This window comes from Podarcis gaigeae, assembly GCF_964106915.1.
Source record: "Podarcis gaigeae genome assembly, chromosome: 8".
NCBI lineage: Eukaryota > Metazoa > Chordata > Lepidosauria > Squamata > Lacertidae > Podarcis > Podarcis gaigeae.
The window spans coordinates 78,412,268-78,438,931 of record NC_139684.1 but is presented as its reverse complement, the minus strand read 5'-3'; the positions used below and the strand labels follow the sequence as shown (position 1 = coordinate 78,438,931).

At 41.9% G+C, this 26,664-nt stretch overlaps 1 long non-coding RNA gene across 1 annotated transcript; it reads left to right on the top strand.

Moving 5' to 3' along the window:
* The first annotated feature begins 19,011 nt into the window (after positions 1-19,011).
* LOC310851844 lies at positions 19,012-25,434 on the top strand. Its single transcript, XR_014567874.1, has 3 exons — positions 19,012-19,142; positions 23,988-24,119; positions 25,008-25,434. It is a non-coding gene; the product is annotated as an uncharacterized lncRNA (long non-coding RNA).
* The last annotated feature ends 1,230 nt before the right edge of the window (positions 25,435-26,664 follow it).

Below are 26,664 nucleotides of genomic sequence, written 5' to 3'. Positions count from 1 at the left end.
GAGAGCGCGAAATATGATCTGAAGCTCAACATAAAAAAACTAAGATCATGGCCCCTGGTCCCATCACCTTCTGGCAAACAGAAAGGGAAGAAATGGAGGCAGTGAGAGATTTTACTTTCTTGGGATCCATGATCACTACAGATGCTGACAGCAGTCATGAAATTAAAAGACGCCTGCTCCTTGGAAGAAAGGCGATGGCAAACCTAGACAGCATTTTAAAAAGCAGAGATATCACCTTGCCAACAAAGGTCCGTATAGTTAAAGCCATGGTTTTCCCAGTAGTAATGTATGGAAGTGAGAGCTGGACCATCAAGAAGGCTGATCGCCGAAGAATTGATGCTTTTGAATTATGGTGCTGGAGGAGACTCTTGAGAGTCCCATGGACTGCAAGAAGATCAAACGTATCCATTCTTAAGGAAATTAGCCCTGGGTGCTCACTGGAAGAACAGATCATGAAGCTGAGGCTCCAATACTTTGGCCACCTCATGAGAAGAGAAGACTCCCTGGAAAAGACCCTGATGTTGGGAAAGATGGAGGGCACAAGGAGAAGGGGATGACATAGGACGAGATGGTTGGACAATGTTCTTGAAGTGACAAACATGAGTCTGACCAAACTGTGGGAGGCAGTGGAAGACAGGGGTGCCTGGCGTGCTCTGGTCCATGGGGTCACGAAGAATCGGACACGACTAAACGACTAAACAACAACACACTGTTGTCAAATGAAATTATGTACTCACTGCCTACTTGGTCATTTATATATGACCATCTTTGTATCTCTGAAACATGACCCAATAGGCAAATTTATTGTTGTTTTTGTGTTCAGTACCTCAAAATTGGTTTTAAAAAAATTTGCTATTTTCATTTCAGAGGCTTCTTGTGTGTTGTGCAATATAACATCAGGAGTAACTTTTTTACAGAGCTGTCAGGAGTCACTTGGGAGGTTGTGGACTCAATCATATACATGATCTTTAACTTGTTCATATGGTTTTAATTTCAATTTTCCTCCTTCTTTAATTACCAATTTGCCATACGTAACCCATTTCTCTCTCATATTAATTTTCTTTACACTCATAACCTCCAATGGGGATAGCCACTGTGGAACTCTTGGTTCCAAAAGATTTTTGTACCTGTCCCATACTTCTATTAACGAATTCCTGAAAATGTGGTTCCCAAAACCTTTATGAACTTTCTTCTTATCACACCATAAATATGCGTGCCATCCAAATCTGTTATCAAAACCTTCAAGATCTAATAATTCCTTATTTTCTAGTTTAATCCATTCCTTTAACCAACATAGGCATGCTGCTTCATAATATATTTTCATATCTGGCAGGGTGAAGCCTCCTCTTTCTTTTGCATCCTTTAATAACTTATATTTTATTCTTGGCTTCTTCCCCTGCCAGATATACCTTGAGATCACTCTTTGCCACTCTTTGAAAATCCCTACCCCCTTTATAATGGGGATAGTCTGGAATCGAAATAACATCTTTGGAAGCACGGTCATCTTTATCGTAGAAATTCTGTCCCAAAAGGACAGTTTCATTCTACCCCACACCTCTAGATCATTTCTTATACCCTTCCAAACCTGTACATAATTATTCTGGAACAGGTCAATGTTTTTAGGAGTTAACCAAATTCCCAGGTATTTTACCTTTTTCACCACCTCTATGTCTGTCTGGTGTTGCATTATCTCTATCATATTTTGCTCCATATTTTTAACCATTATTTTAGTTTTTTTCTTGTTCAATCTAAACCCGGCCACATTTCCAAATTGTTCAGTCTCCTCCGATACTTCTTTTACACTTTCCATTGGTTCTTCAATTGTTATTACCGGATCATCGGCAAAGGCTTTAACTTTATATTCGTTCTGACCTACTGTCACCCCTTTTATTGATCTATTTTGTCTAATCGCACTTAAAAAGACCTCCAGGACCGTTATAAATAACAATGGAGAGAGCGGACAACCTTGTCTTGTTCCTTTAGATATTTTTATATCTTCTGTAATTACATTGTTAACTATCAGTTTAGCTCTCTGTTCTGTATATATTGCCTTGATTCCATTAAAAAACTCTTTCCCCACATCCATGTATTCCAAATTTTTCAACATAAAGTCCCATACTATGCTATCAAAGGCCTTTTCTGCGTCCATAAACATTAATATCGCTTGTTTCTCATTCCTGGCAGTCAGATATTCCAAAATATTAATTATATTCCTCACATTATCTTTCATTTGTCTGTCTGGCAGGAACCCTGCTTGGTCTTTATGGATGATTCTTATCAATATCTTTTTCATTCTCTTCGCCAAAATCCCCGCAAATATTTTGTAATCCGTATTCAACAGTGAAATAGGCCTATAATTTTTAACTTGTGTTAAGTCCGAGTCTTGTTTTGGAATCAAAGTAATAAATGCTTCTTTCCACGTTTCTGGGATCTCTCTTACTTTTAAAATATTGTTCATGACTTCTTTCAATGGTATCATCAAAACATTTCTCATTTCTTTATAGTAACCTGATGTAAATCCATCTGGTCCTGGGGTCCTGGGGCCTTTCCCCTCTTCAATTCTTTTATAAACTCTTTAATCTCATCAATTTCTATTGGGGCATTCAGCTGGTCTTTTTGTTCTGTTGGGATCTTCTGCACCTTTTTATCTTTTAAAAATCTTTCTATTTTCTTCATATTATTCATTTCCTTATTTCTATATAGTTGCCTGTAAAAATCCAAGAATCCTTTTCTAATTTCTTTCGGATTGGCTGTCTCTTCACCATTTACAATGATTTTGTTGATTGTGTTCTGTTCCTTTCTCTTTTTAATTTGCCACGCAAGCCATTTACCTGATTTGTTAGCAAACTCAAAGTTTTTCTGTCACAACCTTTTAATATTCCATTCTACTTCTTTGTTTTAATAGTAATGATTTTATTGCATTAGCCATGCGGCCATAGCACAACATACATAGAAACAACAACACAAAACGGGGGTGGGGAAACAAAAGTGTATGCCGTTCTGGGCGAACACTCTGAGAAAATGGGGACAACAAAGGCAACGGGAGACTTAAAACATCGAGTGACAGAGAACACAAAAAACAGGTTCGACTGTGCGGCGCATCAACTACATCTGTGGTATTGAGGAAGGAGTTGGTGCCGCTTTCCTCTTCATCACACCAAGCAGGAAATTAGCTGTCATCTCGGTAATCCAACAGTCAGAATCCTGCAGAAGAAGGGACATTATCCAAGGCTGGATTGGGAGATGAAGCTTGTTCACGAGAGGAGTTAGAAACCGAGATCTTTCATCTGTCCAGTTGGGACAGAAGAGCATTACATGTTCCATAGTCTCCAGAGCCGTGTCATTGCAGGAGCATGTTCTATTTGCGATGGGAACTCTGGAGTAATGACCCGACAGAACTGCTGTAGGAAAACAGTTGAGACGGGCACAGGTAAAGGCCCTTCATTTAGCCTCCGAAGGAATTGTAAAGCAGTATAGAGGGATCCCTTCAGGGGGTGGAATAGCTAGGGCTAAGCCTGAACACGGCCCTCTTGCATGGGAAGCTGTGTTAGAGAAGTCAAGTTGCTGCAGCTTCTTTTTGATTAGAGGTAGGGCCGCCGGGCTTATACACTCTAAATTAAAAACAGTTTTGCGGTTCAAATTGAGAAGAGAGCGGAATTTGAGATTAATTGTAGTTTTCCAAGGAGAATTATGAATATCTCTTAGGATCAGGTTGGAGAAACCACCTCTAATTCGAGCAGGTGGGAGCTGTAGGTGGGAGCTGTAGGAAATGGCTCGACTCCATGCTCGTTTTACAATTGAGGGCTGGGCGAACTCAAGTCGTAAGGCTGCACCCGAGACACATCTTGGGACGCCGGAAAGAGATCTCAGAAACATATGAAGTGGGCGATCCAAGTTACCTGATATTGCTGTAGTCCATACTTCGCAGCCATATAATAGTTTAGGGACAACTTTGGCATTAAACATTTGAATTGCTGCTGGAAGGTGTTTGCCGCCCTTCTGGTGATAAAATCGGACAATGGCATTAGAGGTCGTGGTTGCAGCAAGAGAGGCAGATTGTAGATGGGTGGTCCAGGAGAGATTATAAGTAAATATCAAGCCTAGATATTTAAAGGCTTTTACCTTTTCTAAGTAGCCACCTGTGATCTTAAGCGGCTCCAGCTTGAGTTTGCGGGAACGAGTGAAGTGGAGAACTTTCGATTTTTTATAATTAATATTAAGGGCTTCCGCCTTACAATAGGCGATAAATGCATTAACTGCATTTGCTAGGTCCGCAGCTGTTCTGGATAAGATGACGGCATCATCCGCATAGAAAAGGGAAGCAACGGGGTGGCCTGCTAAGTGAGGAGGGTACTTAGTTGCTAGCTTCAAAGGGGAAAGGGCATCATGAAGATAAAGATTAAACAGTAAAGGGGCCAAGAGACAACCTTGTCGGACGCCCCTGGCCGTTGGGAATGGGGTGGTAAGGTAGCCGTTGGGACCAATTCGAACGCGAGCTGTGGTGTTTGAATAAAGGGAAATAATTATGGAAAGGAGGTGTGGATCAATTCCCAAATGGGCAAGTTTGGACCATAATCTCTGCCTAGGAATGGAATCAAAGGCGGCCTCCAGGTCCATGAAAGCGACAAACAGGTGGCCTTGCCTTGGTGCAGTGTATTTACTGGCAAGGTGATAAAGAGTTAGACAGTGGTCCATGGTTGATGCTGACTTCCGGAAGCCAATCTGTTCTGGCGGTAGAATGTTTCTCTCATGGACCCATGAAAGAAGTTCTTCCAGTAAGACAGCGGCAAATATTTTCCCCGGAATAGATAATAAGCTGATGGGGCGATAGTTCCTAGGGATGTTTGGCTGGCCGCCTTTGAAAATCGGAACTATTGTAGCTTCTCTCCAGGAGTCGGGGATGTCTAAGGCGGAGGAGATAGCGGTGAATACAGGAGTCAGCTGTTCACTCCACCAAAGAGGATCAGTCAGGAAGAGGTCCAACGGGACCATGTCTGGGCCGGGGGCCTTATTCCTACGCATGGACATTATGATGTTGAAGATGCGGGTTGAGGTAAAATTTACTGAGGAGGTGGAACTAAGAGAACAGGAACAGAGGTCCGACGGGGATTGAAGGTGATCTGTAAGATGATTTGGAGAAGCGAAACTGGCTGAATAATAAGCGATCCATTCGTCAGCGGAAATCAGGATAGCTGAATTGGGTGGTGCCGAAGGCCTAACTAAGCGCCAAAAGGAGCGGGAGTCATGCCTCTCTACAGCTGAACGAAGAGTGGACCAAGCCTCAAGGATGTGTTGCTGTTTCTTGCAATGAATCATGTTTCTGTATGTCCTTTTAGTAACTAGAAGCTCTGCACGGGTTTGGGGGTCGTTGGAAAATTTGATGATTCTGACCATTTTCCTAATTCGCCTTCTTAGGACTTTACATTCCTTGTCAAACCAGGGTGATTCGGAGAAGCAGCGTTGGTGGGTAGGCGAGGTGATGGTTATGTAAGTTGTTGAAAAAGCATCAATTAATTTCCGGTATTGGTCAGCGGGCGGAATTGAGTCAGAAAGAACTGTAGGCATATCAAGTGATTTTTGTATGTCCAGGGCAAGAGAGGAGCTGAGGCTTGTCCATTTCTTTGTTTTATATACAGGGTAGCTTTGTACAGTGGAACTAAAGTTTGAGGGGACTGAGAATGGCTCTATTAGGTTTAACATTAAAGTCAATGGAAGGTGGTCACCACCAAAATATTCAGCCACTTCCATTTTTGTAGAAATTGAGAATAGCTCCGGCGTCAATAGAATGTAGTTGACAACACTGGTCCCCCGGGAAGAGATGCACGCTAACTGCTGCGAGGACAAGGGAGTAACGTTGCCATTTGCGATGCAAAGATCGTTTTCGATGGCCAATTGGGCCATCAGCCTCCCCGACGCATTTGTTATGGGATCAAGAGAGCATCTGTTTCCCCAGGGGGGCTGCAGGGGATTGTCCAGAAGTGCTGCGGAAGATAATATAGCATCGTCGTTGGGACCTATTCTTGCATTAAAGTCGCCTAAGAGGATTTGAGGAAGTCCTGGGTTAGTTGTTTGAAGATCATGGAGCCAAGACGAAAGTTCAGACCACCTTTCATTACGGTCGGAATCATTAATTGCTGGAGGCAGATATACTGTAGTTATCAACCATGGGCTTTTGGTCTTTGGAAGGTGGATCTTTATAGTGAGAAAGTAGGGGGAAGATTTAAGTTCCTCGCAGATAGTGAGGGATAAGCTGGTTGAGATAAGACAGGCGAGGCCAACTTGAGGGCGACCCCTGTTAGCTAGTTTGCGAGCACAGGAGCTAAAGGAACAATAATTTGGAAGAGTGATACTTTGTTGGGACCAGGTCTCTTGGAGGCACACAATGTCAAAAGAAGAGATAAAGTTTATTGCCTCAGGATCCATTTGCTTTGTCGCCCAGCCGTTAACATTCCAGGAGACAATTTTAAGGCTCTGGGGTGGGTTGGATGCGCCTTTCAGGGAAAGAACTACTTTTGCTTGGTTTGTAGGTAAGGATTGAGCCTGTTTGTTTCTAATGGTGTCGAATTTCTGCGGAGATAGGGAGCCGGCTGGTGTTTGCCTCTGGTCTGATCTTTGTCAATTATTTCCCAAGGAACTTTTAGGGATTACTCTTTTATGAGCCGGCCCATTGTTTTCCGGGCATGGCAAACTGGCCAAATGTTCTGTAGTTTCGGCTGGTAAATGTTGAATACTGACATTAGTGGTCACCGGGCCTTTGAAGTATGTTATCTCTTTACGTAGGTGTTTTTCCGGGGCTTGATTGTGGCCTAAATCTGCCTCGTCTAGGTACCTCAGTTTGTCCCAAGAGCCTGGAGAGTTCACCTTGGGGATGGTTCTCCCTATTGGAGGTGATGTAGTGTACTCTTCGGTGTGCTGGGCCTCCTTGATTGGAAGTAGATTAATCTCAGCCATTGTCTGAAGGTAACGTGGCCGACAGGCCGCCGGGTTTTGTTCTTGTATAGAGTTCAAATTAAAGGAAGTCTGGTCCTTTTTGTGGGCGTCCACATTGATTTCCTTATTTATATCTCTCCCAGCCAGCTTAATTCTTAGCATGTCTAATCTTTCTAATATTTCAGTTTGTATTGGAGATGGAAATTGGCAAAATTGCCTGATTAAGGTATTTTCTTCCGCAGAGAAGGGGTCCTCATCTTCATTCGCTTGGAATTGCGGGTCTTGCAGGTGAACGTCTTTCCTTTTTAGGTTTAGAGGCACTTGTTTCTGGGGACCAGGCCGGGTTTTGGGAGGTTGTTTCTCCTTACTAAGGTTTGCGTGCTTAGCTTCCAGAAGGGGATTCAGTGGTGCCTTATTTTCAAAAAGTCTGAGAATTTGTATCTGGGCCTTTAAGAATATATATCTTGATCTGTAAATAAACTTGGCCAGGTTCAGGTCTCTAAATGTGATCATTGCTCTCATAGAACAGCCATCATGATGCAAATAATCTACAGAAGTAATATCATTTGGCTTTACTGTGCCTGGCAGTATATCATTCAGAATGTTCAAGGAGCTCATTCTTCGATCTTTCCCTGTAAGAAAGCCCTTTGGTTTTGGGAAGTTTGTAAATACCAATTTTTGGGGATTTAAGATCAGGTTCCAGCATCTTGCCTGAGTAAAGGCTTGCTCATCTTGTATAGTGTTGTCATCGCGATTGGGCGTTGCATTGTCCCCATTTCTCAGTTTGCTAGGTGGTTTGCTGCCTTCATTGTTAGGTACCGCTTCACCCCCAATATCAAGTTCACTGAGTGACCTATTATCAGGGCTCTGGGACGTTGTTTCCATCCTTCCATTTAGTTCTAAACTCCGGTTCGGAGATACCTCCTTAGCCGTTAGCTGTGGCGATGACTTCTTTTTCCCCTTCTTGCCTTTCTCTTTTTTATCTCATACAGCAGATTTGTTTGGGTCCGATGGAAGTAGTTTAAATAATTTCTGCCATTGTTTATGTCGACTTGTCTTTATTTTCCTTGTTGTTTTAATGTTCTTAGTTTTCTTTTCCCTGGCTTTGGTCTATTTTTTTGTAATTTCTTGGTTGTTACTGCTTGTCTCATCTTCACAGGTCCTACTGGTTTATGCATTTGGGGTGCATCAGTTGCTATTGTCTCTTTTGGTTGGGGGATAAGGTTTTCCACAAGGGTCAACAATAACCCATTTGTTATTGTCAAATAATTTTTTATGTTGGAAAGGTCTGTATTTATGTCTTGGAGGTGGGCCTGAAAGAGGCCATCACTCAGTTCAGTTTGAGTATACTAAAAAGTGGGCGTCTGGTCTTGATGGAATGTTGCTAATTCTGCCGGAGGCCGCTGATTATTGATGACAGAAATATTTTCCTCAGGTTTCTCCGCTAGGGCTAGTTCTTGCGCCAAGCTTCTTGGAAAGTTTGTGTTTCCAGAGTTTTGTTGAAACTCTTTGGAGTAATGTGACCAGTCAGGATGAGTAAGGGGGGGAGGAGTGACTTCATCAGTAATTAGTTCAGTTTGTTCACTCATGCACTCCTCCCTCTTAGAGAAATAATTTATAATTTTACTTTGTCTCTTTCCAGGTCCCGGGGGGTTGAGTGGCGAATCTGGCAAAATACCCAACTCCTTACATATCTTTCTGGTGAGGACCATGTTGGGTAGTTGGGTAGTTGTCTTCCAATTAGAGAGCCAGTTGTCCTCAAGTGTTTCTTCCTAATTTGCAGGGCCGGTGGTAGAGTAGGGGTGTATCTGCAGCTTTCTCCTGCTTAGCTCGTCAGCGAGCACTGAGTCTCAATATGTTTCTCTGCATAAATATAGGTACCAGAAGGTAAAAAGGTACCAGGAGGTAAAAAGGTAAAAAGTAATAAAAACGCTGAAGCGCTAATGCAGTAAAAGTGTGGAATTAAAAACTGCCTTGCTGAACAAAGAGGAAAAGGAGGGGAAAGAAATGGCTCGTCTGTTGTAGGGTATAGGTTTTAATAAGGTGCTTGGGTCTCAGGATCTGTTCCAGAGTCCAGCAGCCACCTTCATGCAGGTCACTTGTGCGTGCTGCTCCGGAGCTTCGAGGGAGAGGAACTGTCAGCCCCAAGAGGGAATACTATCCGTGAGTTATTAAGGCAGCTTTGGTGGGGCTGGAAAGGGAAGGAAGGGAGGAAAGCTTGAGAGTTCTTCCGTCGGCTCCCAGTGTCCTTTTACTGATAGAAGCTGATAGAAGCTGGGAGTTTTTCCAAGCTGCGCCTCTTACCAGCCTAATTTGCTGAAGACACTCCTACTCATTCCGGCAGGACTCGAAAGGCGACTTGTTTCAACCCCATTTTATGGTGTTTCCGATCACCCACCTTGAGTTTTTCCTTTCCCAGTGACGGGGGTCCCTTCACGACAGGGGAGTCAGGCCAGGCCTCTTTTCCTTCCCCTCTCACTCGTTTCCAGAGATTACTCAACTCCACAGCACCAAAGTACGGTGGGGGGTGCGGCAAGGCAGCAAGGCTAAAGCTCGAGTCCGGTGATAAAACAATAAAACATTAAAACGCTAATGCTAAGAAAAGCGGAGGCAGTGTTGAGGAGATAATGCAGCCACTAAATCATTAGAATTAAAAGATAAACCCCCAAAGGGTTTGAAAAACTACTTAAAACTACTTAAAACTTTATCTAAAGGCAGACGAGGTTAACTAGGCTGCTACCTTCGTCGCCATTTTGTCTCCTCTCCTTCTTTGTTTATTATCATTGCAAACTGAATTTGTAGAATCTTAATTTCTTGCTTAATTTTTAAGTAGTTTGGTTTTTTGATTAATTTTTGCTCATTGTCCATAATCTGCTTTAAAATTTCTTTTCCCCCTTTTCCCCTGTGTTTATTCTTCAATGAATTCTGCTGAATAAAAAATCCTCTCAAATTTGTTGGGATTTGGGACACTTTGCTTGCGTCCCAAACAATGTTCATCTTTGTACCTTTATTGATGTTTTCAATAAAGTATTCAGTTAATTTCTTTTGTGCTTTTTCTATGATATTCTGGTCATCCAACAGATAGTCGTTGATTCTCCATCTAAAAGTTCTGTCTTCAAAGCCTTTTAATTCCAATTTTATTGGGTTATGATCTGAAATTACTTTAGGTTGTATTTCAATTTGTTGGATTCTTGGAGTCAGTTCATTCGAAACCCATATTTGATCAATTCTTGACATTGACTTATTCGGTTCTGAGTAGTACGTAAATTGCTTCTCCAATGGGTGTCTAAGTCTCCAAATGTCAATCAAATTACAGTTCTTAGTCATTGTAAAGAAAGTCTTAGGTAGTTTCCCTTCTTTGTTTGTTCCTTCTCTTAGCCTGTCCATTTCCAATGAAACCACTCCATTCATATCTCCCATTATTATGATTTTCTGATCCATATATTCAAATATTTTTTCTTCCAAAACTTTATATAAATCAGTCTTATTTCCATTAGGTGCATAGATCCTGACAATTATTAAATTTTTGCCTTGCCATTTGATCTGAACTGCTATAATTCTTCCTTCTTCATCTTTAAATATTTGTTGGGATTCAATTTTGTTTTTGATATATAAGACAACCCCCCCCTTTTTCCTCTTTATCCGAAGATATAAATTCATTCCCTAGTCTTTTGTTGATCAAAATTTTCCTATGTCTCCTTGCCACGTGTGTTTCTTGTAGGCATATAATGTCCAAATTTTTCTTTTTTAAGAATTGTTCAATTTTATTTCGTTTCTTCTTATCATTCATCCCATTAATATTCCAATTCCATAATTTTAACGCCATGGTAGATTCCAATTAAATAAATTTAGTTTATTTACTTTAATTTCCTTACAACTCTTCTCCTTCTCCTTCTTCGTCTTCTTCTTCTTCTTCTTCTTCTTCTTCTTCTTCTTCTTCTTCTTCTTCAGACTTCTTTCCTTTCTCTTCTTCTTCTTCACCTGATTCTGACTCTTCCTTAGTTCCTGCTCCTCCTTCTGCACCTTTAACCTCTTCTTCCACTTGTAGTTCCTTGTACCTTCTCGTAAATTTCCCTATTTCTTCTGGGCTTGTCAATCTGCACTTCTTGGTTTTATAGAAAAATGAAATTCCCTCTGGGAATTCCCATTTGAATTCAATCTTGTTTTTCTTGAGAATCTGCATCAGTGGCTTATATGGGTCTCTATGTTTCAACAGCCTTATTGGAATGTCTTTAAAGATAATTATATAATTTCCATCTATGTATAATCTCTATTCTTCTGCAGTATCAGATTTCTCATCTCTCTATCCTTAAACGTAATTAAACAGTCTCCCGGAAATTTCCTTACCTTAGTTGTTCTTACTCTCATTCTAAATGCATTTTGTACTGTTTTTGCAACTTCTTCTACTGACAGCTCCAACCACTGCGCAATTTCCATTATCAGTCTCTCTTTGATATTTTCATTCTGTATTTCCAGCACAGATCTCAGCCTCAGGTTCACTTCCCTCTGTCTCAGTACGTTCATGGCAATTGCATCTTTGATTTCTTCCTGAGATTTGTTTATTTCTATCATTTCCACCTTCATCCTTTCTTCCTCTCGTTTCACTTCCCTCATCTCCAATTTTGTCTTTTTCAGCCCCTCTTCTAATGACTGTGTTCTTTTAGATACCTCTTTTATTTGCCCTTTCAGTTCATTAACTGTCTCATCAATTTTTTTATCCATTTTCCCAATTTTGCTATCCACTTGTTCTAATTTTGTTTCCAAGTTATTTTCACTTTGTTTAATTTCTGCAAACATTTTCAATATTTCTGCTTTGAAATCTGTTTCTTGCTTAGATGCTCTCCTGTCTGTTGGCGCCCCCCTCCATCCCTTTCTTCTGTTGATGTGTCATTTTCAACCAAATATCACTTAACACTGATCACGTAACAGGTTCCCCACTTATTCAGATACAGCACAGGTAAATGTCCTAAATTATCCCAAATTATCAAATACAATCACTTAAAATATATTCAAACTTGCTAATAAAATTTAACCAATTTTCAATTTCAAATTGTAATATATCAATTTTGGAGAAAAAAGTAAAAAGTAGGATAGTAAAAAAAAAGAAAGGGAATGAGGGGGAAAGTATCAGAGATGGCAAAAACAAGGTCTTTTTGTAAATAGAGATGTCTCTCAGCTTAAACCCCAAAATAAAAATTAACTGATCCCCCTTTAGTAATTTGGGGGGGATAAAGGATAAATCGAAGTCGAGTCCAAAATTAAAATCCAATCTTCTTGCCCCCAGTTGGGCTAATCCTTAGTTGGGTTATTCCTTCTAAATTTAAGCTTGTATCAATTGTAATCCAAATGAGATTATAATCCAAACGAAGTTGTAATCCAAACAAGTCAGATTGTAGTCCTAATGAGTTTATATTGTAATCCAAAATATGTCCAGTTTATGATTTGACGATAAAGTGGATTTGGTTCTTTAAAATAAATCCAGATTCAGGTTATAATGTAATCCAAATAAAATAAGATGACCCCTCCAAAATGATATTAAAAAGGAGCTAGGAGAGCATTGAAATTTGCATCTAAATTGTTTGTTTAATATTCATAAAATTGTTGAATATCTGCAGAAATCAACCATTATTATTCCAGAGGGGAAATACAGTACAGAAAGGGAGAGGAGCCAAGGTCACTTCAAAAACATTCCACTGACATTGAAAAGAACCCTAAAAAACAAGTTGTACTGACTCATTCTGTCCACTAGAGGGTCAGTACCCAAGTCTGGTAGGCATGAATTAATAAGTCCAAATAAGCAAACCAACTATTTTCCAACTTTAATTTTAGTGAGCCAATTTTAAAAAATTAGTTGATAAGGAGAGTGGAAAAAAATGATGTATTAATTCCTCTTCGCTGCAACTGCAGCTTTTCCAAAGCTTGCTTCCATTTTGCTATCAACAATGGAGTCGGAGACTGTTCTTCCATTTCTCTATTCTTTGTCTTTAAAAACGAAAGTGGAAAGACAAAGAACTTCGCTCTTTATATGTCCTCCGTTACATCAAAGACCTCTATTCACTACAATAATAGCTTTCTCTTCCCCCTTTTTATTAGTAGCCTTGTACTTCTTTATAACCTCTGCAAAAATTACTTTTAACTTCTTTACTTTGTTTCTAAAAGCTACGAGGGAAACGGAAACAATAGCCGCTAGCGGCAACTTACTTTCATTTTCCAGCTCTGCATGTATTGCTGCGTCCAAGCTGATTCCAGATGACAGCTGAACTCAAATAAATCCTTATTATTTCGGAGCCTTCCTTATATCCACATTGTCTAATTTGTAGTTTAGTTAGGTCCAAATTTCTTAGTTTTGAGAGCGGAGCGCTGTTCCTTGCAAGCTCAGGGCTTCGCTATTCGGATGCAGCAATGGCTTCCTGATAGCCCGCTATCCCTTTCCGCCATACTCTTCACCCCTTTTGGGGTGACAGCCGGACGAGCAGCTTTTTGGGCACTGCCGGGAACCAGAGACTCTAGACACCCTCCTGTAGCACCCCTTTTCTATCCGAAATAGCCGGGATTCCTCTCACCCAAAAATCCCCTGCTTGCGACGGGATCGCAAGTCTCCCCGGTCCAGCTCTCACTTCCGTACATCACTACTGGGAAGTACCTCACTGTACAACAGTGTACCTCATTGTATTTCAAACTCCTGATTGTGAGATATGACATCCTATTGCATCAGCCAAAGTGCAAGTGCAAAATGGTTGCTGTGCTGGAAGAGAAGATGCAGGAACTTGAGGGCTGCCTAGCCATGATTTGAGCTACATTTCATTTCATTTATTATGTTTCCATGCTGCTTTTCACTCACATGAGTCACAAAGCGGCTTACAAACAAACAATAAAGAACAGTAATCTGAAAGAACATAACAATTAGACCATTAATCAGTTAGAATAATTGACAATGGTCAGTAAAACAACTACAAAACATAACAAAAGCAATAATCGTCTCTAAAACACTATTAACAAAGTAACTAAAAAACCCACAAAACAGCACAACCAGAACAAAAGTCAGAAGATTCACAAAACACAACAGAACTCATAATCCGCAAAACAATACAGTGGTTCCTCAGGTTAAGTACTCAATTCATTCCGGAGCTCCGTTCTTAACCTGAAACTGTTAAAATCTTGACATCTGATTTTTTATTACTATTTATTGAATTGATATCCCACCCTTCCTCCTAAAGGGGCTGAGGTCAACAAAGAGGCATAAAACTCAAAAAAAAAAAAAAAAAAAGAGAGAGAAACAGATTAATACAATACATCTGGCTGGCTGCCACAGAAGTCCTAAAACAGATTGCATCCAAAGGGAGCTTTGTCTTCTGTCAGGGCTGCCTCTAGGTCCCAGCTCACAGAGGACCAACGCCAGGTTGATGTAATGTACAAAAGTCTTTATTGAAGTTTGGTTTCCATTCCAACGCCAGAGCGTGCAGCCCTACGTCTTAACCTTAGATCGGCGAAGTCCCGTCTGACTCATCACCCCTTCCGCACCAGTTTAAGATCCTAGCCCTACTCCACCTCTTCCGTTGTTCTTTCCTCCTCTGGGTCCTCCTGCCCCCTGGGGTTTCCTCCTTTCTGGACTCTTCTGACGCTGACCCCCCTGAGTCTTGCCCCTCCTTCCGGCGGGCTTTAGGACCTGGCTCCCTATCCGGGCTGAGTAGGAAGGTTTCTCTTAATCAGTGCTTTCCCCCCCCTAAAAAAACTTTTTTAAGGGGTACTCACATTTTCCTACTCATACAGTGGACCCTCGGATTACGTTACCTTCAGGTAACGTAATCACTGGGTTGGGAACGCAACAACCTGGAAGTGTATACTTCAAGGTTTTGCCCAGCGCACATGCACAGAAGTGCTCTGCACACCGCACACATGCACAGAAGGGTACCTCCAGTTATGAACTTTTCGGGATACGGCCAGGCCTCCAGAACAGATCCCATTTATAACCGGAGGTACCACTGTTTTGAAATACTGCCCTTCAATGAGGACAAACTAAGATTCACAAAATGTTTAGGGGTATGCATCCCCCTGCATCCCCACCCCTCAGCTGACTGCTCTCAATCATATCGGGATGGTTGTTAGCGGCGGTCAGATTGGGAAAACTGAAATAGGTTTTGGAAGAGAAAAGGAGCTGAAAATATGGATAAGAATGGGAGGATCTGAGAATCTGGACTCTAAATTTTGGAGAGGGGAGAAGACCAGTAAACTTCAGATACATGTTGTAAGTTACAGGTCTCATTTTGAAGTCTGGAAAGGAGCACTGTTTTTACGTTTATTTTCTTTCGATTGGGAGATGAGTTGAGTTGAGTATAATGGGTTAGAAGTGCATTAAAGGAGCCAAGAGAACATGGTTCTGAGGGTTAGAAAAGAGTGAAGACTATGAGTCATTCACAAGGATTTGTGAATGACCCATAGAATCTCAACTCAGTTTCAGCCGTAAGGAATCAGTGGCCCAGCAGAATAAAGGGACTGCTCCAAATTGCAAACAACTGAACTCAACCACAAGGCAGTGAGTCATTATTTCTTGCTATTCAGAGTAAAACAAGTGTAAGCAGAAGAGTGGAGTATTAGGAGTTTAGATTGGGGCACAAATGTGTCCAACATGCATTATGGACATGCACCTCATACAATCCTCACATTCAGATGGTGTAGCAAATTTTGTAAAGGTGGCTGTTACACTAGTAGAGAGTATGTCTGTTTCTTGAGGTTAGCTCAACAATGGGACTCTCAGTTTCTTTCATATTTTTTCTTCCTGAAGCAGTGATTGGTGACACCAAATGGAGAAATGGGGAGTGGGTGGAATAAAACACAGGGATCCCAGGTGCAGCATGACTTCAAGGTAAACAGTTATGCTTCCTGTGCTGTTCTGGCTACCCTGTTTGGGATTGATACACTGTTCATGAAGACCTCATGCAGCCTGTAATAGGTTGCCTACCTGCCATCCCTGTGTTGGTAATTGACAAGTGTAAATAAAAGAGTGGAGTATTAGGAGTTTAGAATGGGGGGCAAATGTGTCCAACATGCATTATGGACATGCACCTCATACAATCCTCACATTCAGATGGTGTAGCAAATTTTGTAAAGGTGACTATTACACTAGGAGAGGGTATTTCATAGAATCATAGAATCACAGAATCATAGAATCATAGAGTTGGAAGAGACCACAAGGGCCATCGAGTCCAACCCCCTGCCAAGCAAGGAACACAATCAGAGCACTCCTGACATATGGTTGTCAAGCCTCTGCTTAAAGACCTCCAAAGAAGGAGACTCCACCACACTCCTTGGCAGCAAATTCCACTGTCGAACAGCTCTTACTGTCAGGAAGTTCTTCCTAATGTTTAGGTGGAATCTTCTTTCTTGTAGTTTGGAACCATTGCTCCGTGTCCGCTTCTCTGGAGCAGCAGAAAACAACCTTTCTCCCTCCTCTATGTGACATCCTTTTATATATTTGAACATGGCTATCATATCACCCCTTAACCTCCTCTTCTCCAGGCTAAACGTGCCCAGCTCCCTTAGCCGTTCTTCATAAGGCTTCGTTTCCAGGCCTTTGACCATTTTGGTTGCCCTCCTCTGGACCCGTTCCAGTTTGTCAGTGTCCTTCTTGAACTGTGGTGTCCAAAACTGGACACAGTACTCTATTTCTGTTACTTGAGGTCAGCTCAACAATGCGACTCCCAGATTCTTTCATATTTTTTCTTCCTGAAGCAGTGATTAGTGACACCAAATGGAGAAATGGGGAGTGGGTGGAATAAAACACAGGGATCCCAGGTGCAGCATGACTTCAAGGTAAACAGTTGCGCTTCCTGTGCTGTTCTGGCTACCCTGTTTGGGATTGATACACTTTTCATGAAGACCTCATGAAGCCTGTAACAGGTTGCCTACCTGCCATCCCTATGTTGGCAACTGGCAGTGTTTGGGAAGGAAGGTAGATGGGGAAGCATCTCCTGCTGCACCTTTCTTCCCATAACCTCCAGGCCCTCCCCATCTAGCCAACAGCTATTTTTTGGGCTGTTGGTAGCACACTTACCAGCACCAGTAATGTGGCTGTGTATGGAAGTGTGTGATAGGACTTATGAAATCCTATCTAAAATGTCACTGCTCAAATGGTTGGTGATGGTAAGACCTGAGAACAACACTGGGACTGTGAGAGGGAGGTTTGAATCTTCTTATCACCATGTGTTGAGGTGCAGGGAAATGTGTGTAAATAGGAATAAGGCTGTGCATCTGTCTGTGTCTGTGTATATTTGTGTGTGAGAGAGATAGACACATGCAGCCTTTGCCCCACCATTGGAAGTGGATCTTGAGATAAGTAAGATTCCTTATGTCTGGTAATAGTGGTTTGAATCCAAGAGCTGAGATCAATGAAAGATTTCTCTCTGTGAATGTACGCATTCCCAAGGAATGAGAAACTCATGGCAATGAGTGTTTCCTACGCTTTCCTTCCAGATGTGCCGCATCTATGTAGAAACCTTTCATGCATAGTGTGTGCTGCCGCAACTCACCTGTATTTCCTTGTTCATGCTTTCTTCTTTAAAGTCACATTCCACAACATTTAGAAGTCTACATGGAGAGGCTGAAAATTATTATTATTATTATTATTATTATTATTATTATTATTATTATTATTATTTTATTTACACTCCACCTTTCCCCCTGACGAGACTCATGGCGGCTTACAGACAAAAACAAGAACCTCTAAAAACATGGACAAATCAACCATATTGCCAAGCAGGCCTGCAATATGGTGACAGCTCACATCCTCAAACTCTGACAGGTACACTCTAACATCAACTGAAGCCACAAGGGATCTATTTTTAAAATAACAAACATCTATCATCTATCTGTCTGTCTATTTCCCCACAAAAGCTTACTTGCAAAACATTTTTAATTTTTGAGAGCCAGATTGAGGCAAGATCAAGGGAATGAAAAGAGTAAAGGAAAAAGGAAAGAGCAGGAAATAATACAACCTGCTGGGGGTCTTCAGGAAGTAAGAACATTATAGAGAAAGGACAAACCAACTTTATTTTCTGTATCTCAGCAATAAATATTGTTACAATGCTGTAACAACAAATAATATTGTAGTGTAACCATTAAACAGGAATGTAAAGTTTCTGGGGCATCATTACTTGAATGAATTAACTCTGTCATGCCATAGTTTGAAATTTGGGCTAGTGAGTCTGTAGCCACAGGGTCCCCAAACCTTTTCCCCCATGACTAACTCGCCTGTTTTAAGCAAAGGGTGTAATATGCTAGATGATTCTTAATTGTAATTTTATTACATCCACAAACTCCTTTAGTATCATTGGGTGCAGCTCATCGGACACTGGAGATTGGAATTGCTTTAAAATACAGTGGTGCCCCGCAAGACGAACGCCTCACAAGACGGAAAACCCGCTAGACGAAAGGGTTTTCCGTTTTGGAGGCGCTTCGCAAAACAAATTTCCCTATGGGCTTGCTTCACAAGACGAAATGTCTTGCGAGTTCCTGCGGGTTCCCCCCCTTTCCCCCCCTTTTCCTAAGCCGCTAAGCCGCTTATCAGCTGATCCGCTGATAAGCCGCTTATCAGCTGATCCGCTAAAAGCCGATAAACCGCTAATAGCGCTAATCCGCTAAGCTGTCAATGGGCTTGCTTCGCAAGACGAAAAAACCGCTATACGAAGAGCCTCACGGAACGGATTAATTTCGTCTTGCGAGGCACCACTGTAGCTAGGTGTTCCCTTACCATGTCTTTTCCTATATTGGGTTACAGCTCCCTCCTGACATCCTTTATTATGTTATCAGCAGGTTGGGCGTCGTTTTTCTTTTGGGTAAAGATGTTGTCACTCAGCAACAATTATCTGACCTCTCCAAGCAGAGGTTCTACTACTGGCTTGTTCATCCTCTTGTTTCGAACATAACCAGAGAAACTACACACACACACTTTGCATTGTTGCATCAATATGTATATTAGGAAGCATCATATAAATTTCAATTATTAGGGGGTTGGTTTGAAAAATTTTGGTTTTGAATTGTACCTATTTCTTTCTTTGTCTCTCTCACAGGTGATGATATAGAAGACATATATCTATGGGGATGCACTACAAATTGCACCTCAGGGAATTACAGCTTTACTACACTAAATGATGCTTCTTTCTACCGTACAACCCACTGCTGTCAGGATAGTTACTGCAATAACCAAAGCATACCAGGTAAATATCTGCAGGCTTTTGAATCTTCCCCAGAAGCGGCTTAGTCATGCTGGCCACATGACCTGGAAAAACTGTCTGTGGAAGCGGACAAATGCTGGTTCCCTTGGCCTGTAAAGCGAGAAGAGCGCCACAACCCCAAAGTTGTTCACAACTGGACCTAATGGTCAAGGGTCCCTTTACCTTTACCCCTGAGAAAGAACACCATTCTGGTTTCAGGTTTCATCCTTGGGTACCCATAGAATAAACTAAAGATACTGATCTAGGCCAAGATTATTTTTCCTAGTTTGCATGGGAGGTGGTTAGAATCAGCCTCACCACATGTTTCTTGAAAACAGGCAGCCTGTGTCAACAACTGATTAGCCCAGAGCTTCAGATGGCCCCTAAGGATGTGAATAGAAAAACCTGGATAAATTGGGGGATTAGAGAGAGAGATAAGAACGTGTGTCCTTCTTGTTCCCTGATAGCCGTGCTGACCCTGAGCGTTATCCTGTTGGGCCAATCTAAGGAGGAAGTGAGGGGAAGCATCTGTTGGTACTAATGGCCCAGGCATGGCCAACTTGGCCCTCCAGCTATTTTGTGACTACAACTCCCATCATCCCTGACCACTAGTCCTGTTAGCTAGGGATGATGGGAGTTGTAGTCCCAAAACAGCTGGAGGGCCACTACCAAGAAGGCACCTCTGCCTACTACCCTGCAACCTCACTTATTGCAGTGAAGGAGCCACCAGAAAGCCCTTGGAACTGAACCTCAGTGTCCAGACTGAATGATGGAGGTAGAGATGTTTCTTCAGGTATACTGGATTGTGGCTGTTTATAGCTTTAAAGGCCAGCACCAACACTTTGAATTATGCCCAGAAAGGTACTGGGAGCCAGTGTTATGTGGTTCCGGCGGCTGCTCCCAGTCACCAATCTGGCAGCCTCACATAGAGTGTGCTGCCATAGTCCAAGTGGGAGATAACCAGAGCATGCGTCCCTCTGGCAGGACAGTGCACAGGCAAGTAGGGTCTCAGCTTGTGTACCAGATGGAACTGGTAAATAGCTGTCCTGAACACAGAATTAACTTGTTCCTCCATGGACAGCTGTGAGTCCAGAATAACCCCCAGGCTGTGCACCTGGTCCTTCAGGGGCATAGTTACTCCATTTAGGACCTGAAGGGAAGGAGTGAGTGGGGTTAGTGGTTGGTGACTGATTGAGATAGAGATACTGGAGTGACTGGGTGCATGATGTGTTTTGTATGTATTAGCTGAACAGACTAGGATGAGTCATATTAAATATTATCATTTGTGCAGATGTCATATTAAATATTATCATTTGTGCAGATGTCTTATTAAATATTATCATTTGTGCAGATTTGCACAGGATTTGACTGTGGTGTGTAGTGTTTAGTCCATGAAAGAAGGGATCCCTGACTCTAAAGATATTTCAAAATGTGTTGCTCTTTTTTAAAAAATATATATATTATTGCAATGTATTGTAGTTATATTGAAAACTGCATTTTATTTTATTGTGATTACTCAGTTTCATACACACACACACACACACACACACACACACACATATGGAGTGATACAGATGGTGCTGTGGTCTAAACCACTGAGCCTCTTGGGCTTGCCGATCGTAAGGTCAACAGTTCAAACAGTTCTGGTCCTAACCAATGTTGATGACCTGGTTAGTGGGGTAGAAGTGGAAGGATCATTAGGCGCGAGTGATCATGCTCTTCTGAAGTTTACTATACAGCGGAAAGGAGCAGCCAAGCATACTAGGACTCAATTTCTTGACTTTAAGAAAGCTGACTTCATAAAACGTAGGGAAGTGCTGGGTGAGATCCCATGGACAGTAATACTAAAAGGAAAGGGAGTTCATGATGGCTGGGAGTTTATTAAGATAGTAAAAGCACAACTTCAGGCAATACCAATGAGATGGAAACATGGAAGGTGCCTAAAGAAGCCAGGGTGGCTATCTAAAGAACTTTTAACTGAGTTAAGATTAAAAAAGGATGTAAGGAAGGGAATGCAGTGGATGTAGCCTATCTTGATTTCAGCAAGGCATTTGACAAGGTGCCCCATGATATTCCTGCAAAGAAGCTGGTAAAATGCGGTCTTGACTATGCTATCACTCAGTGGATTTGTAACTGGCTGACTGACCGAGCCCAAAGGGTGCTCATCAATGGTTCCTCTTCATCCTGGAGAAGAGTGACTAGTGGGGTGCCACAGGGTTCTGTCTTGGGCCCGGTCTTATTGAACATCTTTATCAACGACTTGGATGATGGACTCAAGGGCATCCTGATCAAATTTTCAGATGGCACCAAACTGGGAGGGGTGGCTAACACCCCAGAGGACAGGATCAAACTTCAAAACGACCTTGACAGATTAGAGAAATGGGCCAAAACAAACAAGATGAATTTTAACAGGGAGAAATGTAAAGTATTGCACTTGGGCATAAAAAAAGGAGAGGCACAAATACAAGATGGGTGACACCTGGCTTGAGAGCAGTACATGTGAAAAGGATCTAGGAGTCTTGGTTGACCACAAACTTGACATGAGCCAACAGTGTGATGCGGCAGCTAAAAAAGCCAATGCAATTCTGGGCTGCATCAATAGGAGTATAGCATCTAGATCAAGGGAAGTAATAGTGCCACTGTATTCTGCTCTGGTCAGACCTCACCTGGAGTACTGTGTCCAGTTCTGGGCACCACAGTTCAAGAAGGACACTGACAAACTGGAACGTGTCCAGAGGAGGGCAACCAAAATGGTCAAAGGCCTGGAAACGATGCCTTATGAGGAACGACTAAGGGAGCTGGGCATGTTTAGCCTGGAGAAGAGGAGGTTAAGGTGTGATATGATAGCCATGTTCAAATATATAAAAGGATGTCACATAGAGGAGGGAGAAAGGTTGTTTTCTGCTGCTCCAGAGAAGCAGACACGGAGCAATGGTTCCAAACTTCAAGAAAGAAGATTCCACCTAAACATTAGGAAGAACTTCCTGACAGTAAGAGCCATTCGACAGTGGAATTTGCTGCCAAGGAGTGTGGTGGAGTCTCCTTCTTTGGAGGTCTTTAAGCAGAGGCTTGACAACCATATGTCAGGAGTGCTCTGATGGTGTTTCCTGCTTGGCAGGGGGTTGGACTCGATGGCCCTTGTGGTCTCTTCCAACTCTATGATTCTATGATTCTATGATTCAAATCCCTGTGATGGGATCAGCTCCCATTGCTTTATCCCAGCTCTTCCTAACCTAGCAGTTATAAAGCACACCAATGAAAGTAGATAAATAGGTACCGCTGGGATGGAAAGGTAAACAGTGTTTTTTTTTTGCAAATTCGGCTGGATTTAGCTTCCTAGGGATATCTTGAAAACACACACATACACACACTCATAGAGAGAGAGATTTTGTAAACCACTTAGGGACTATTTTATGTACTGAGTGGTATATAAATATATATATATACAACATGAAAACAAAATTTATTTATTTGAGAAATTTATATACAGCCCCTCATCAATAGGTCACAGGTCAGTTTACAACACAGTAACAAAGTAAACAACATACTACAGTGGTACCTCTAGTTACGAACGTAATTCTTTCTGGAGGTCCATTCTTAATCTGAAACTGTTCTAAACCTGAGGTACCACTTTAGCTAATGGGGCCTCTTTCCGCCAATTCACGATTTCTGTTCTCATCCTCAGGCAAAGTTCTTAAACCAAGGTACTACTTCTGGGTTAACAGAGTCTGTAACCCGAAGTGTTTTAAACCCGAGGTGTTTGTAACCCGAGGTACCACTGTATACCTACACAACATTATATTCATAAATATAACTCATAGTATTAAGTCATGTGTAACAATACATCATGGAATATAGTACATAATATATAACACATAAAGAGCATCCATTTCAGCTTATTCACTTTGACAGTCCAGTAATAATCCCCACAACTCATCCCAATGAAAAAAATAAAAAAATATTATCTATTCATCTCAGATACAACTATTAATAATAACACTTGTTTATCAACAAAATGAAAGGGGGGGGGGGAGAGAAGGGAAAAAATATTCATACTTGAAGTCCCAAAACAGTAAACAAAGAGCATATTATTTGTTCCTTGTTTATTTAATCTGTATATTGCCCTCCATCCCAGGGAGGTTCCAAATATAAAAATATAAAATGAGAAAACAATATATTTCTCTCTGTACAAAAGTAGCTCTTAAGCTCTCTCCCCAAATGACAGACCATCCTCAGTTCTCTTCTGTGAGCTTTCCTTTTCTCACCTAGCCTTGCAACCTGGGAAATCTCAACTTCCCACTTTTTTGACCACTTATTGAACACTTTCAGGGGATGTTGCCCCTAACGGTGCCCAAAAGAGAAAATGCCAAAGTGTGTTTGTGTGTGGTGGTGTTTGTGATCAAAGTCGTGTCACCGTTTCAGGGTCATCCTTTAAGGGCTGGCTGGACAGTCTGCCACCTGCTCAACTTATCTCTCCCCTTCCTCAAACACACCATCAAGGCAGGTGAGGTCCAGCAATCTGGCTGCTGGCAAGAATCTTGCCAAGATGTTGATGCCAAGATGTTTCTTTGTCACCTCCTGCAGTAAGTCCACTTCTCCCCTCAATAGTGAAATTCACACATAGTGTGGATAGAGTCTCTCCAGTCTATCTCAGGACAGCAGCTCCCTTTTCTTCATAAGCTGGTTGCCAGACACTTCAACTGCATTGTATGGACGACTGATTCCAGAAGCAGAATGCGTTGGAAACAGTGCACGTGTCTCATAGGATTAGACAACCGAAGCCTAGGAATTAAAATAAAGACATCTGGTCTGGATTCATGTGTTGACTCTAATGCTTGCTTTTGGCAGTGCTGGATATGCTCTACAATGGTCTGGAGTGCCCAGGCTGCTCTGCTTCCAGCTTTGAAGATTGTCAGGACTCAGAGACTGTCAGGTGTAGAGGTGAAGAGAATCTGTGCATAGAGTTTGTGATGGCTAACTGTAAGTACTGTGGTTTCTGAGTCAGAGGTGGGAGGTGGACACAGTTTACTAGGGTGTGTGGGTGGGTTGCTCTCTCATTCAGTCTGTGGCTTCCTGCCAGAAAATACATAAGATGTGTATGGGGAGGTGAGTTTTCTTTCCCCAAAAAATATTAGCATTCCAATAGCCTTTGCTTTGCATATAATGTGAGCGGGTGGCGATGTGGTATAAACCACTGAGCCTCTTGGGCTTGCTGATTGGAAGGTCGGCAGTTTGAATCTCTGTGACAGGGCGAGCTCCCTTTGTTCTGTCCCCGCTTCTGCCAACCTAGCAGTTTGAAAGCACGTCAGTGCAAGTAGATAAATAGGTACCACTGTGACAGAAAGGTAAATGGTGTTTCCATGTGCTCTGGCTTCCGTCATACTGTCTTGTTTTGCCAGAAGTAGCTTAGTCATGCTGGCCACGTGACCCAGAAAACTGTTTGTGGACAAATGGCAGCTCCCTCAGCCTGACAGTGAGGTTAGCGCCACAACCTCATAGTCGTCTTTGACTGGACTTCTGTCCCTGGTGTGTATGTGTGTATGAGAAAGAAACAAATAATCTGTTTGTTGAATTACATTTATATAAATATATATAGGGAAAGCACATTTTAATGAACCTTAAAAATACAGACAACCTTAAAGCAGCCATGGATTTTGAATTCCATATCCATATGGGTTGGGGCCCTACTACATAAGAACCAAGTTCTTTTTCTGGATTTAAACATCAGTGTGATATTAGGATGCATATTGTTCTATATGCACAATACAGTTTATAATGATTAAAATGTTCCCATTCTCTGTCTTCTGCACCCTGTGACCCTGGTACTACCCAAGGATTTGTATGACTATGCTTTTTTCTCTTTACTAGATGGCAGTAATCATTCTGATAAGGTGTTCAAAGGCTGTGCAACACGGGATTTTTGCGATCTTGCAAGGACATCAACGGATGATGACTTTTTTCACAATATCAACCAATCACAATGCTGTGATCCTAAAGCACCACCAAAACACCACCAAAGAAGTCCAACCTTGATGAGTAATTAGAAGATAGCAAAGTCTTCCCCTTTGACATCCATGATTTGCAGCCACAGTGAAGGAGGAAATTGCTTGCCTGATATTGGGAGTGCAGAGAAAGGGGGTTTCACAGGACTGCAGAGTCCCCTATTTGGCATTTAGTGTAGGGTGAATGGGATGCAGGGATAGATAAGCTAAAGTAGAAAAGTGGGGCTTGGGGACTCATCCTCATGATATTATAATGTATGGTTAAAACTTCTCTTGATCATGATCACAATAAATTGGTGTGGCAAATAAAACTGTGTTCTGTGTCTGTATTTGTCAAATAAAGAATAAGCTCTTTTTCTCATGTTGAAGCCCTCTGGACCTCTCAAGGAGGGGGCACATGAAGAATTTGCCAAATAAAGGGTCTTTGGTGGTGTTGGGGATGGTGGTGAAGGGCAGTCTTTGCAGAGGGAAGAAATGGGTATGGTTACAAAAGTCGGGTGGCAAGAGCCCAGGGTGTTCCAGGCACTCACACAAGGTTTGTGCTCCTTTGGGGAACTGAGATGTATCGGAGAATGTTGTGGCTTTAAGAAATATGGTTTATTCGCCTATTTAGACCTTCAGGTGAAGCATAGGCCTTTTAAGGTAGCATTGTACCCCACAGCAGTGTGGGTGGCCATCTAGCAGCCTGCTCATAGAGGATCTCAATTCTTTTTCCTCCTTCTTCCTCCAGTCACCCTTGTTCCAGGGGTAGTTACCCTGGCAACCTTCTAAATTCCTAGTTTCAGGGCAGAGGGAAGGAGTGGCATTGTTCATGTCCCTCAATTGCCATATATTGTTCTTTGATGGCCATAGCTCAGCCACAGGAATTTTTCTGCAGCTTGCATTCTCCCTTTATATCCCAAATAAGCAAAATCTGCTGGTTTTTAAATTAAGGATTGTTTTTTATTTCCTTTGTTCCTTTTTATTTCCTTTGTTCCTATTTATTTATTTATTTATTTATTTGGATCTGAGAGAGACTAGATCTAGACTGTAGGCAATGTAATTTTTATTCTTTATATACCGATTGAGCTTTTGGAAGAAGATGAAGGAAGGGGGAAAGGAGACTTGGTTTGAAAACCCTAAACCTTTTTTTTTGTTTTTTTATATTTGCTTTTTTTAAAGAACATATATACCGTATTTTTCCCTCTATAACACGCAGATTTTTTCTCCTAAAAAGGAAGGGGAAATGTCTGTGCGTGTTATAGAGCGAATGTGTGGTCCCTGGAGCCGAAAAATCAGGCAAATCTCAAATCGCCAGGCAAAAATCAAGTCTCGGCGCTTCACTGAGAAGGGAAAACTGAAAAGAGGAAGCGGCTGCTTTCCTGCATTCTGCCTCAGGGTCTTACTGCCCTCACCTCCTCTGTTTCCTTGCTGTGTTTGCTGAAACGGAACAAAGAGCAGGGAAAGCCCCTCCCCTCCAGGCAAGCTCCGTTGCTGCTGGGGGAGAGGGAGAGAGAGGGGGAAGGGAGAGAGAGAGGGGGGAG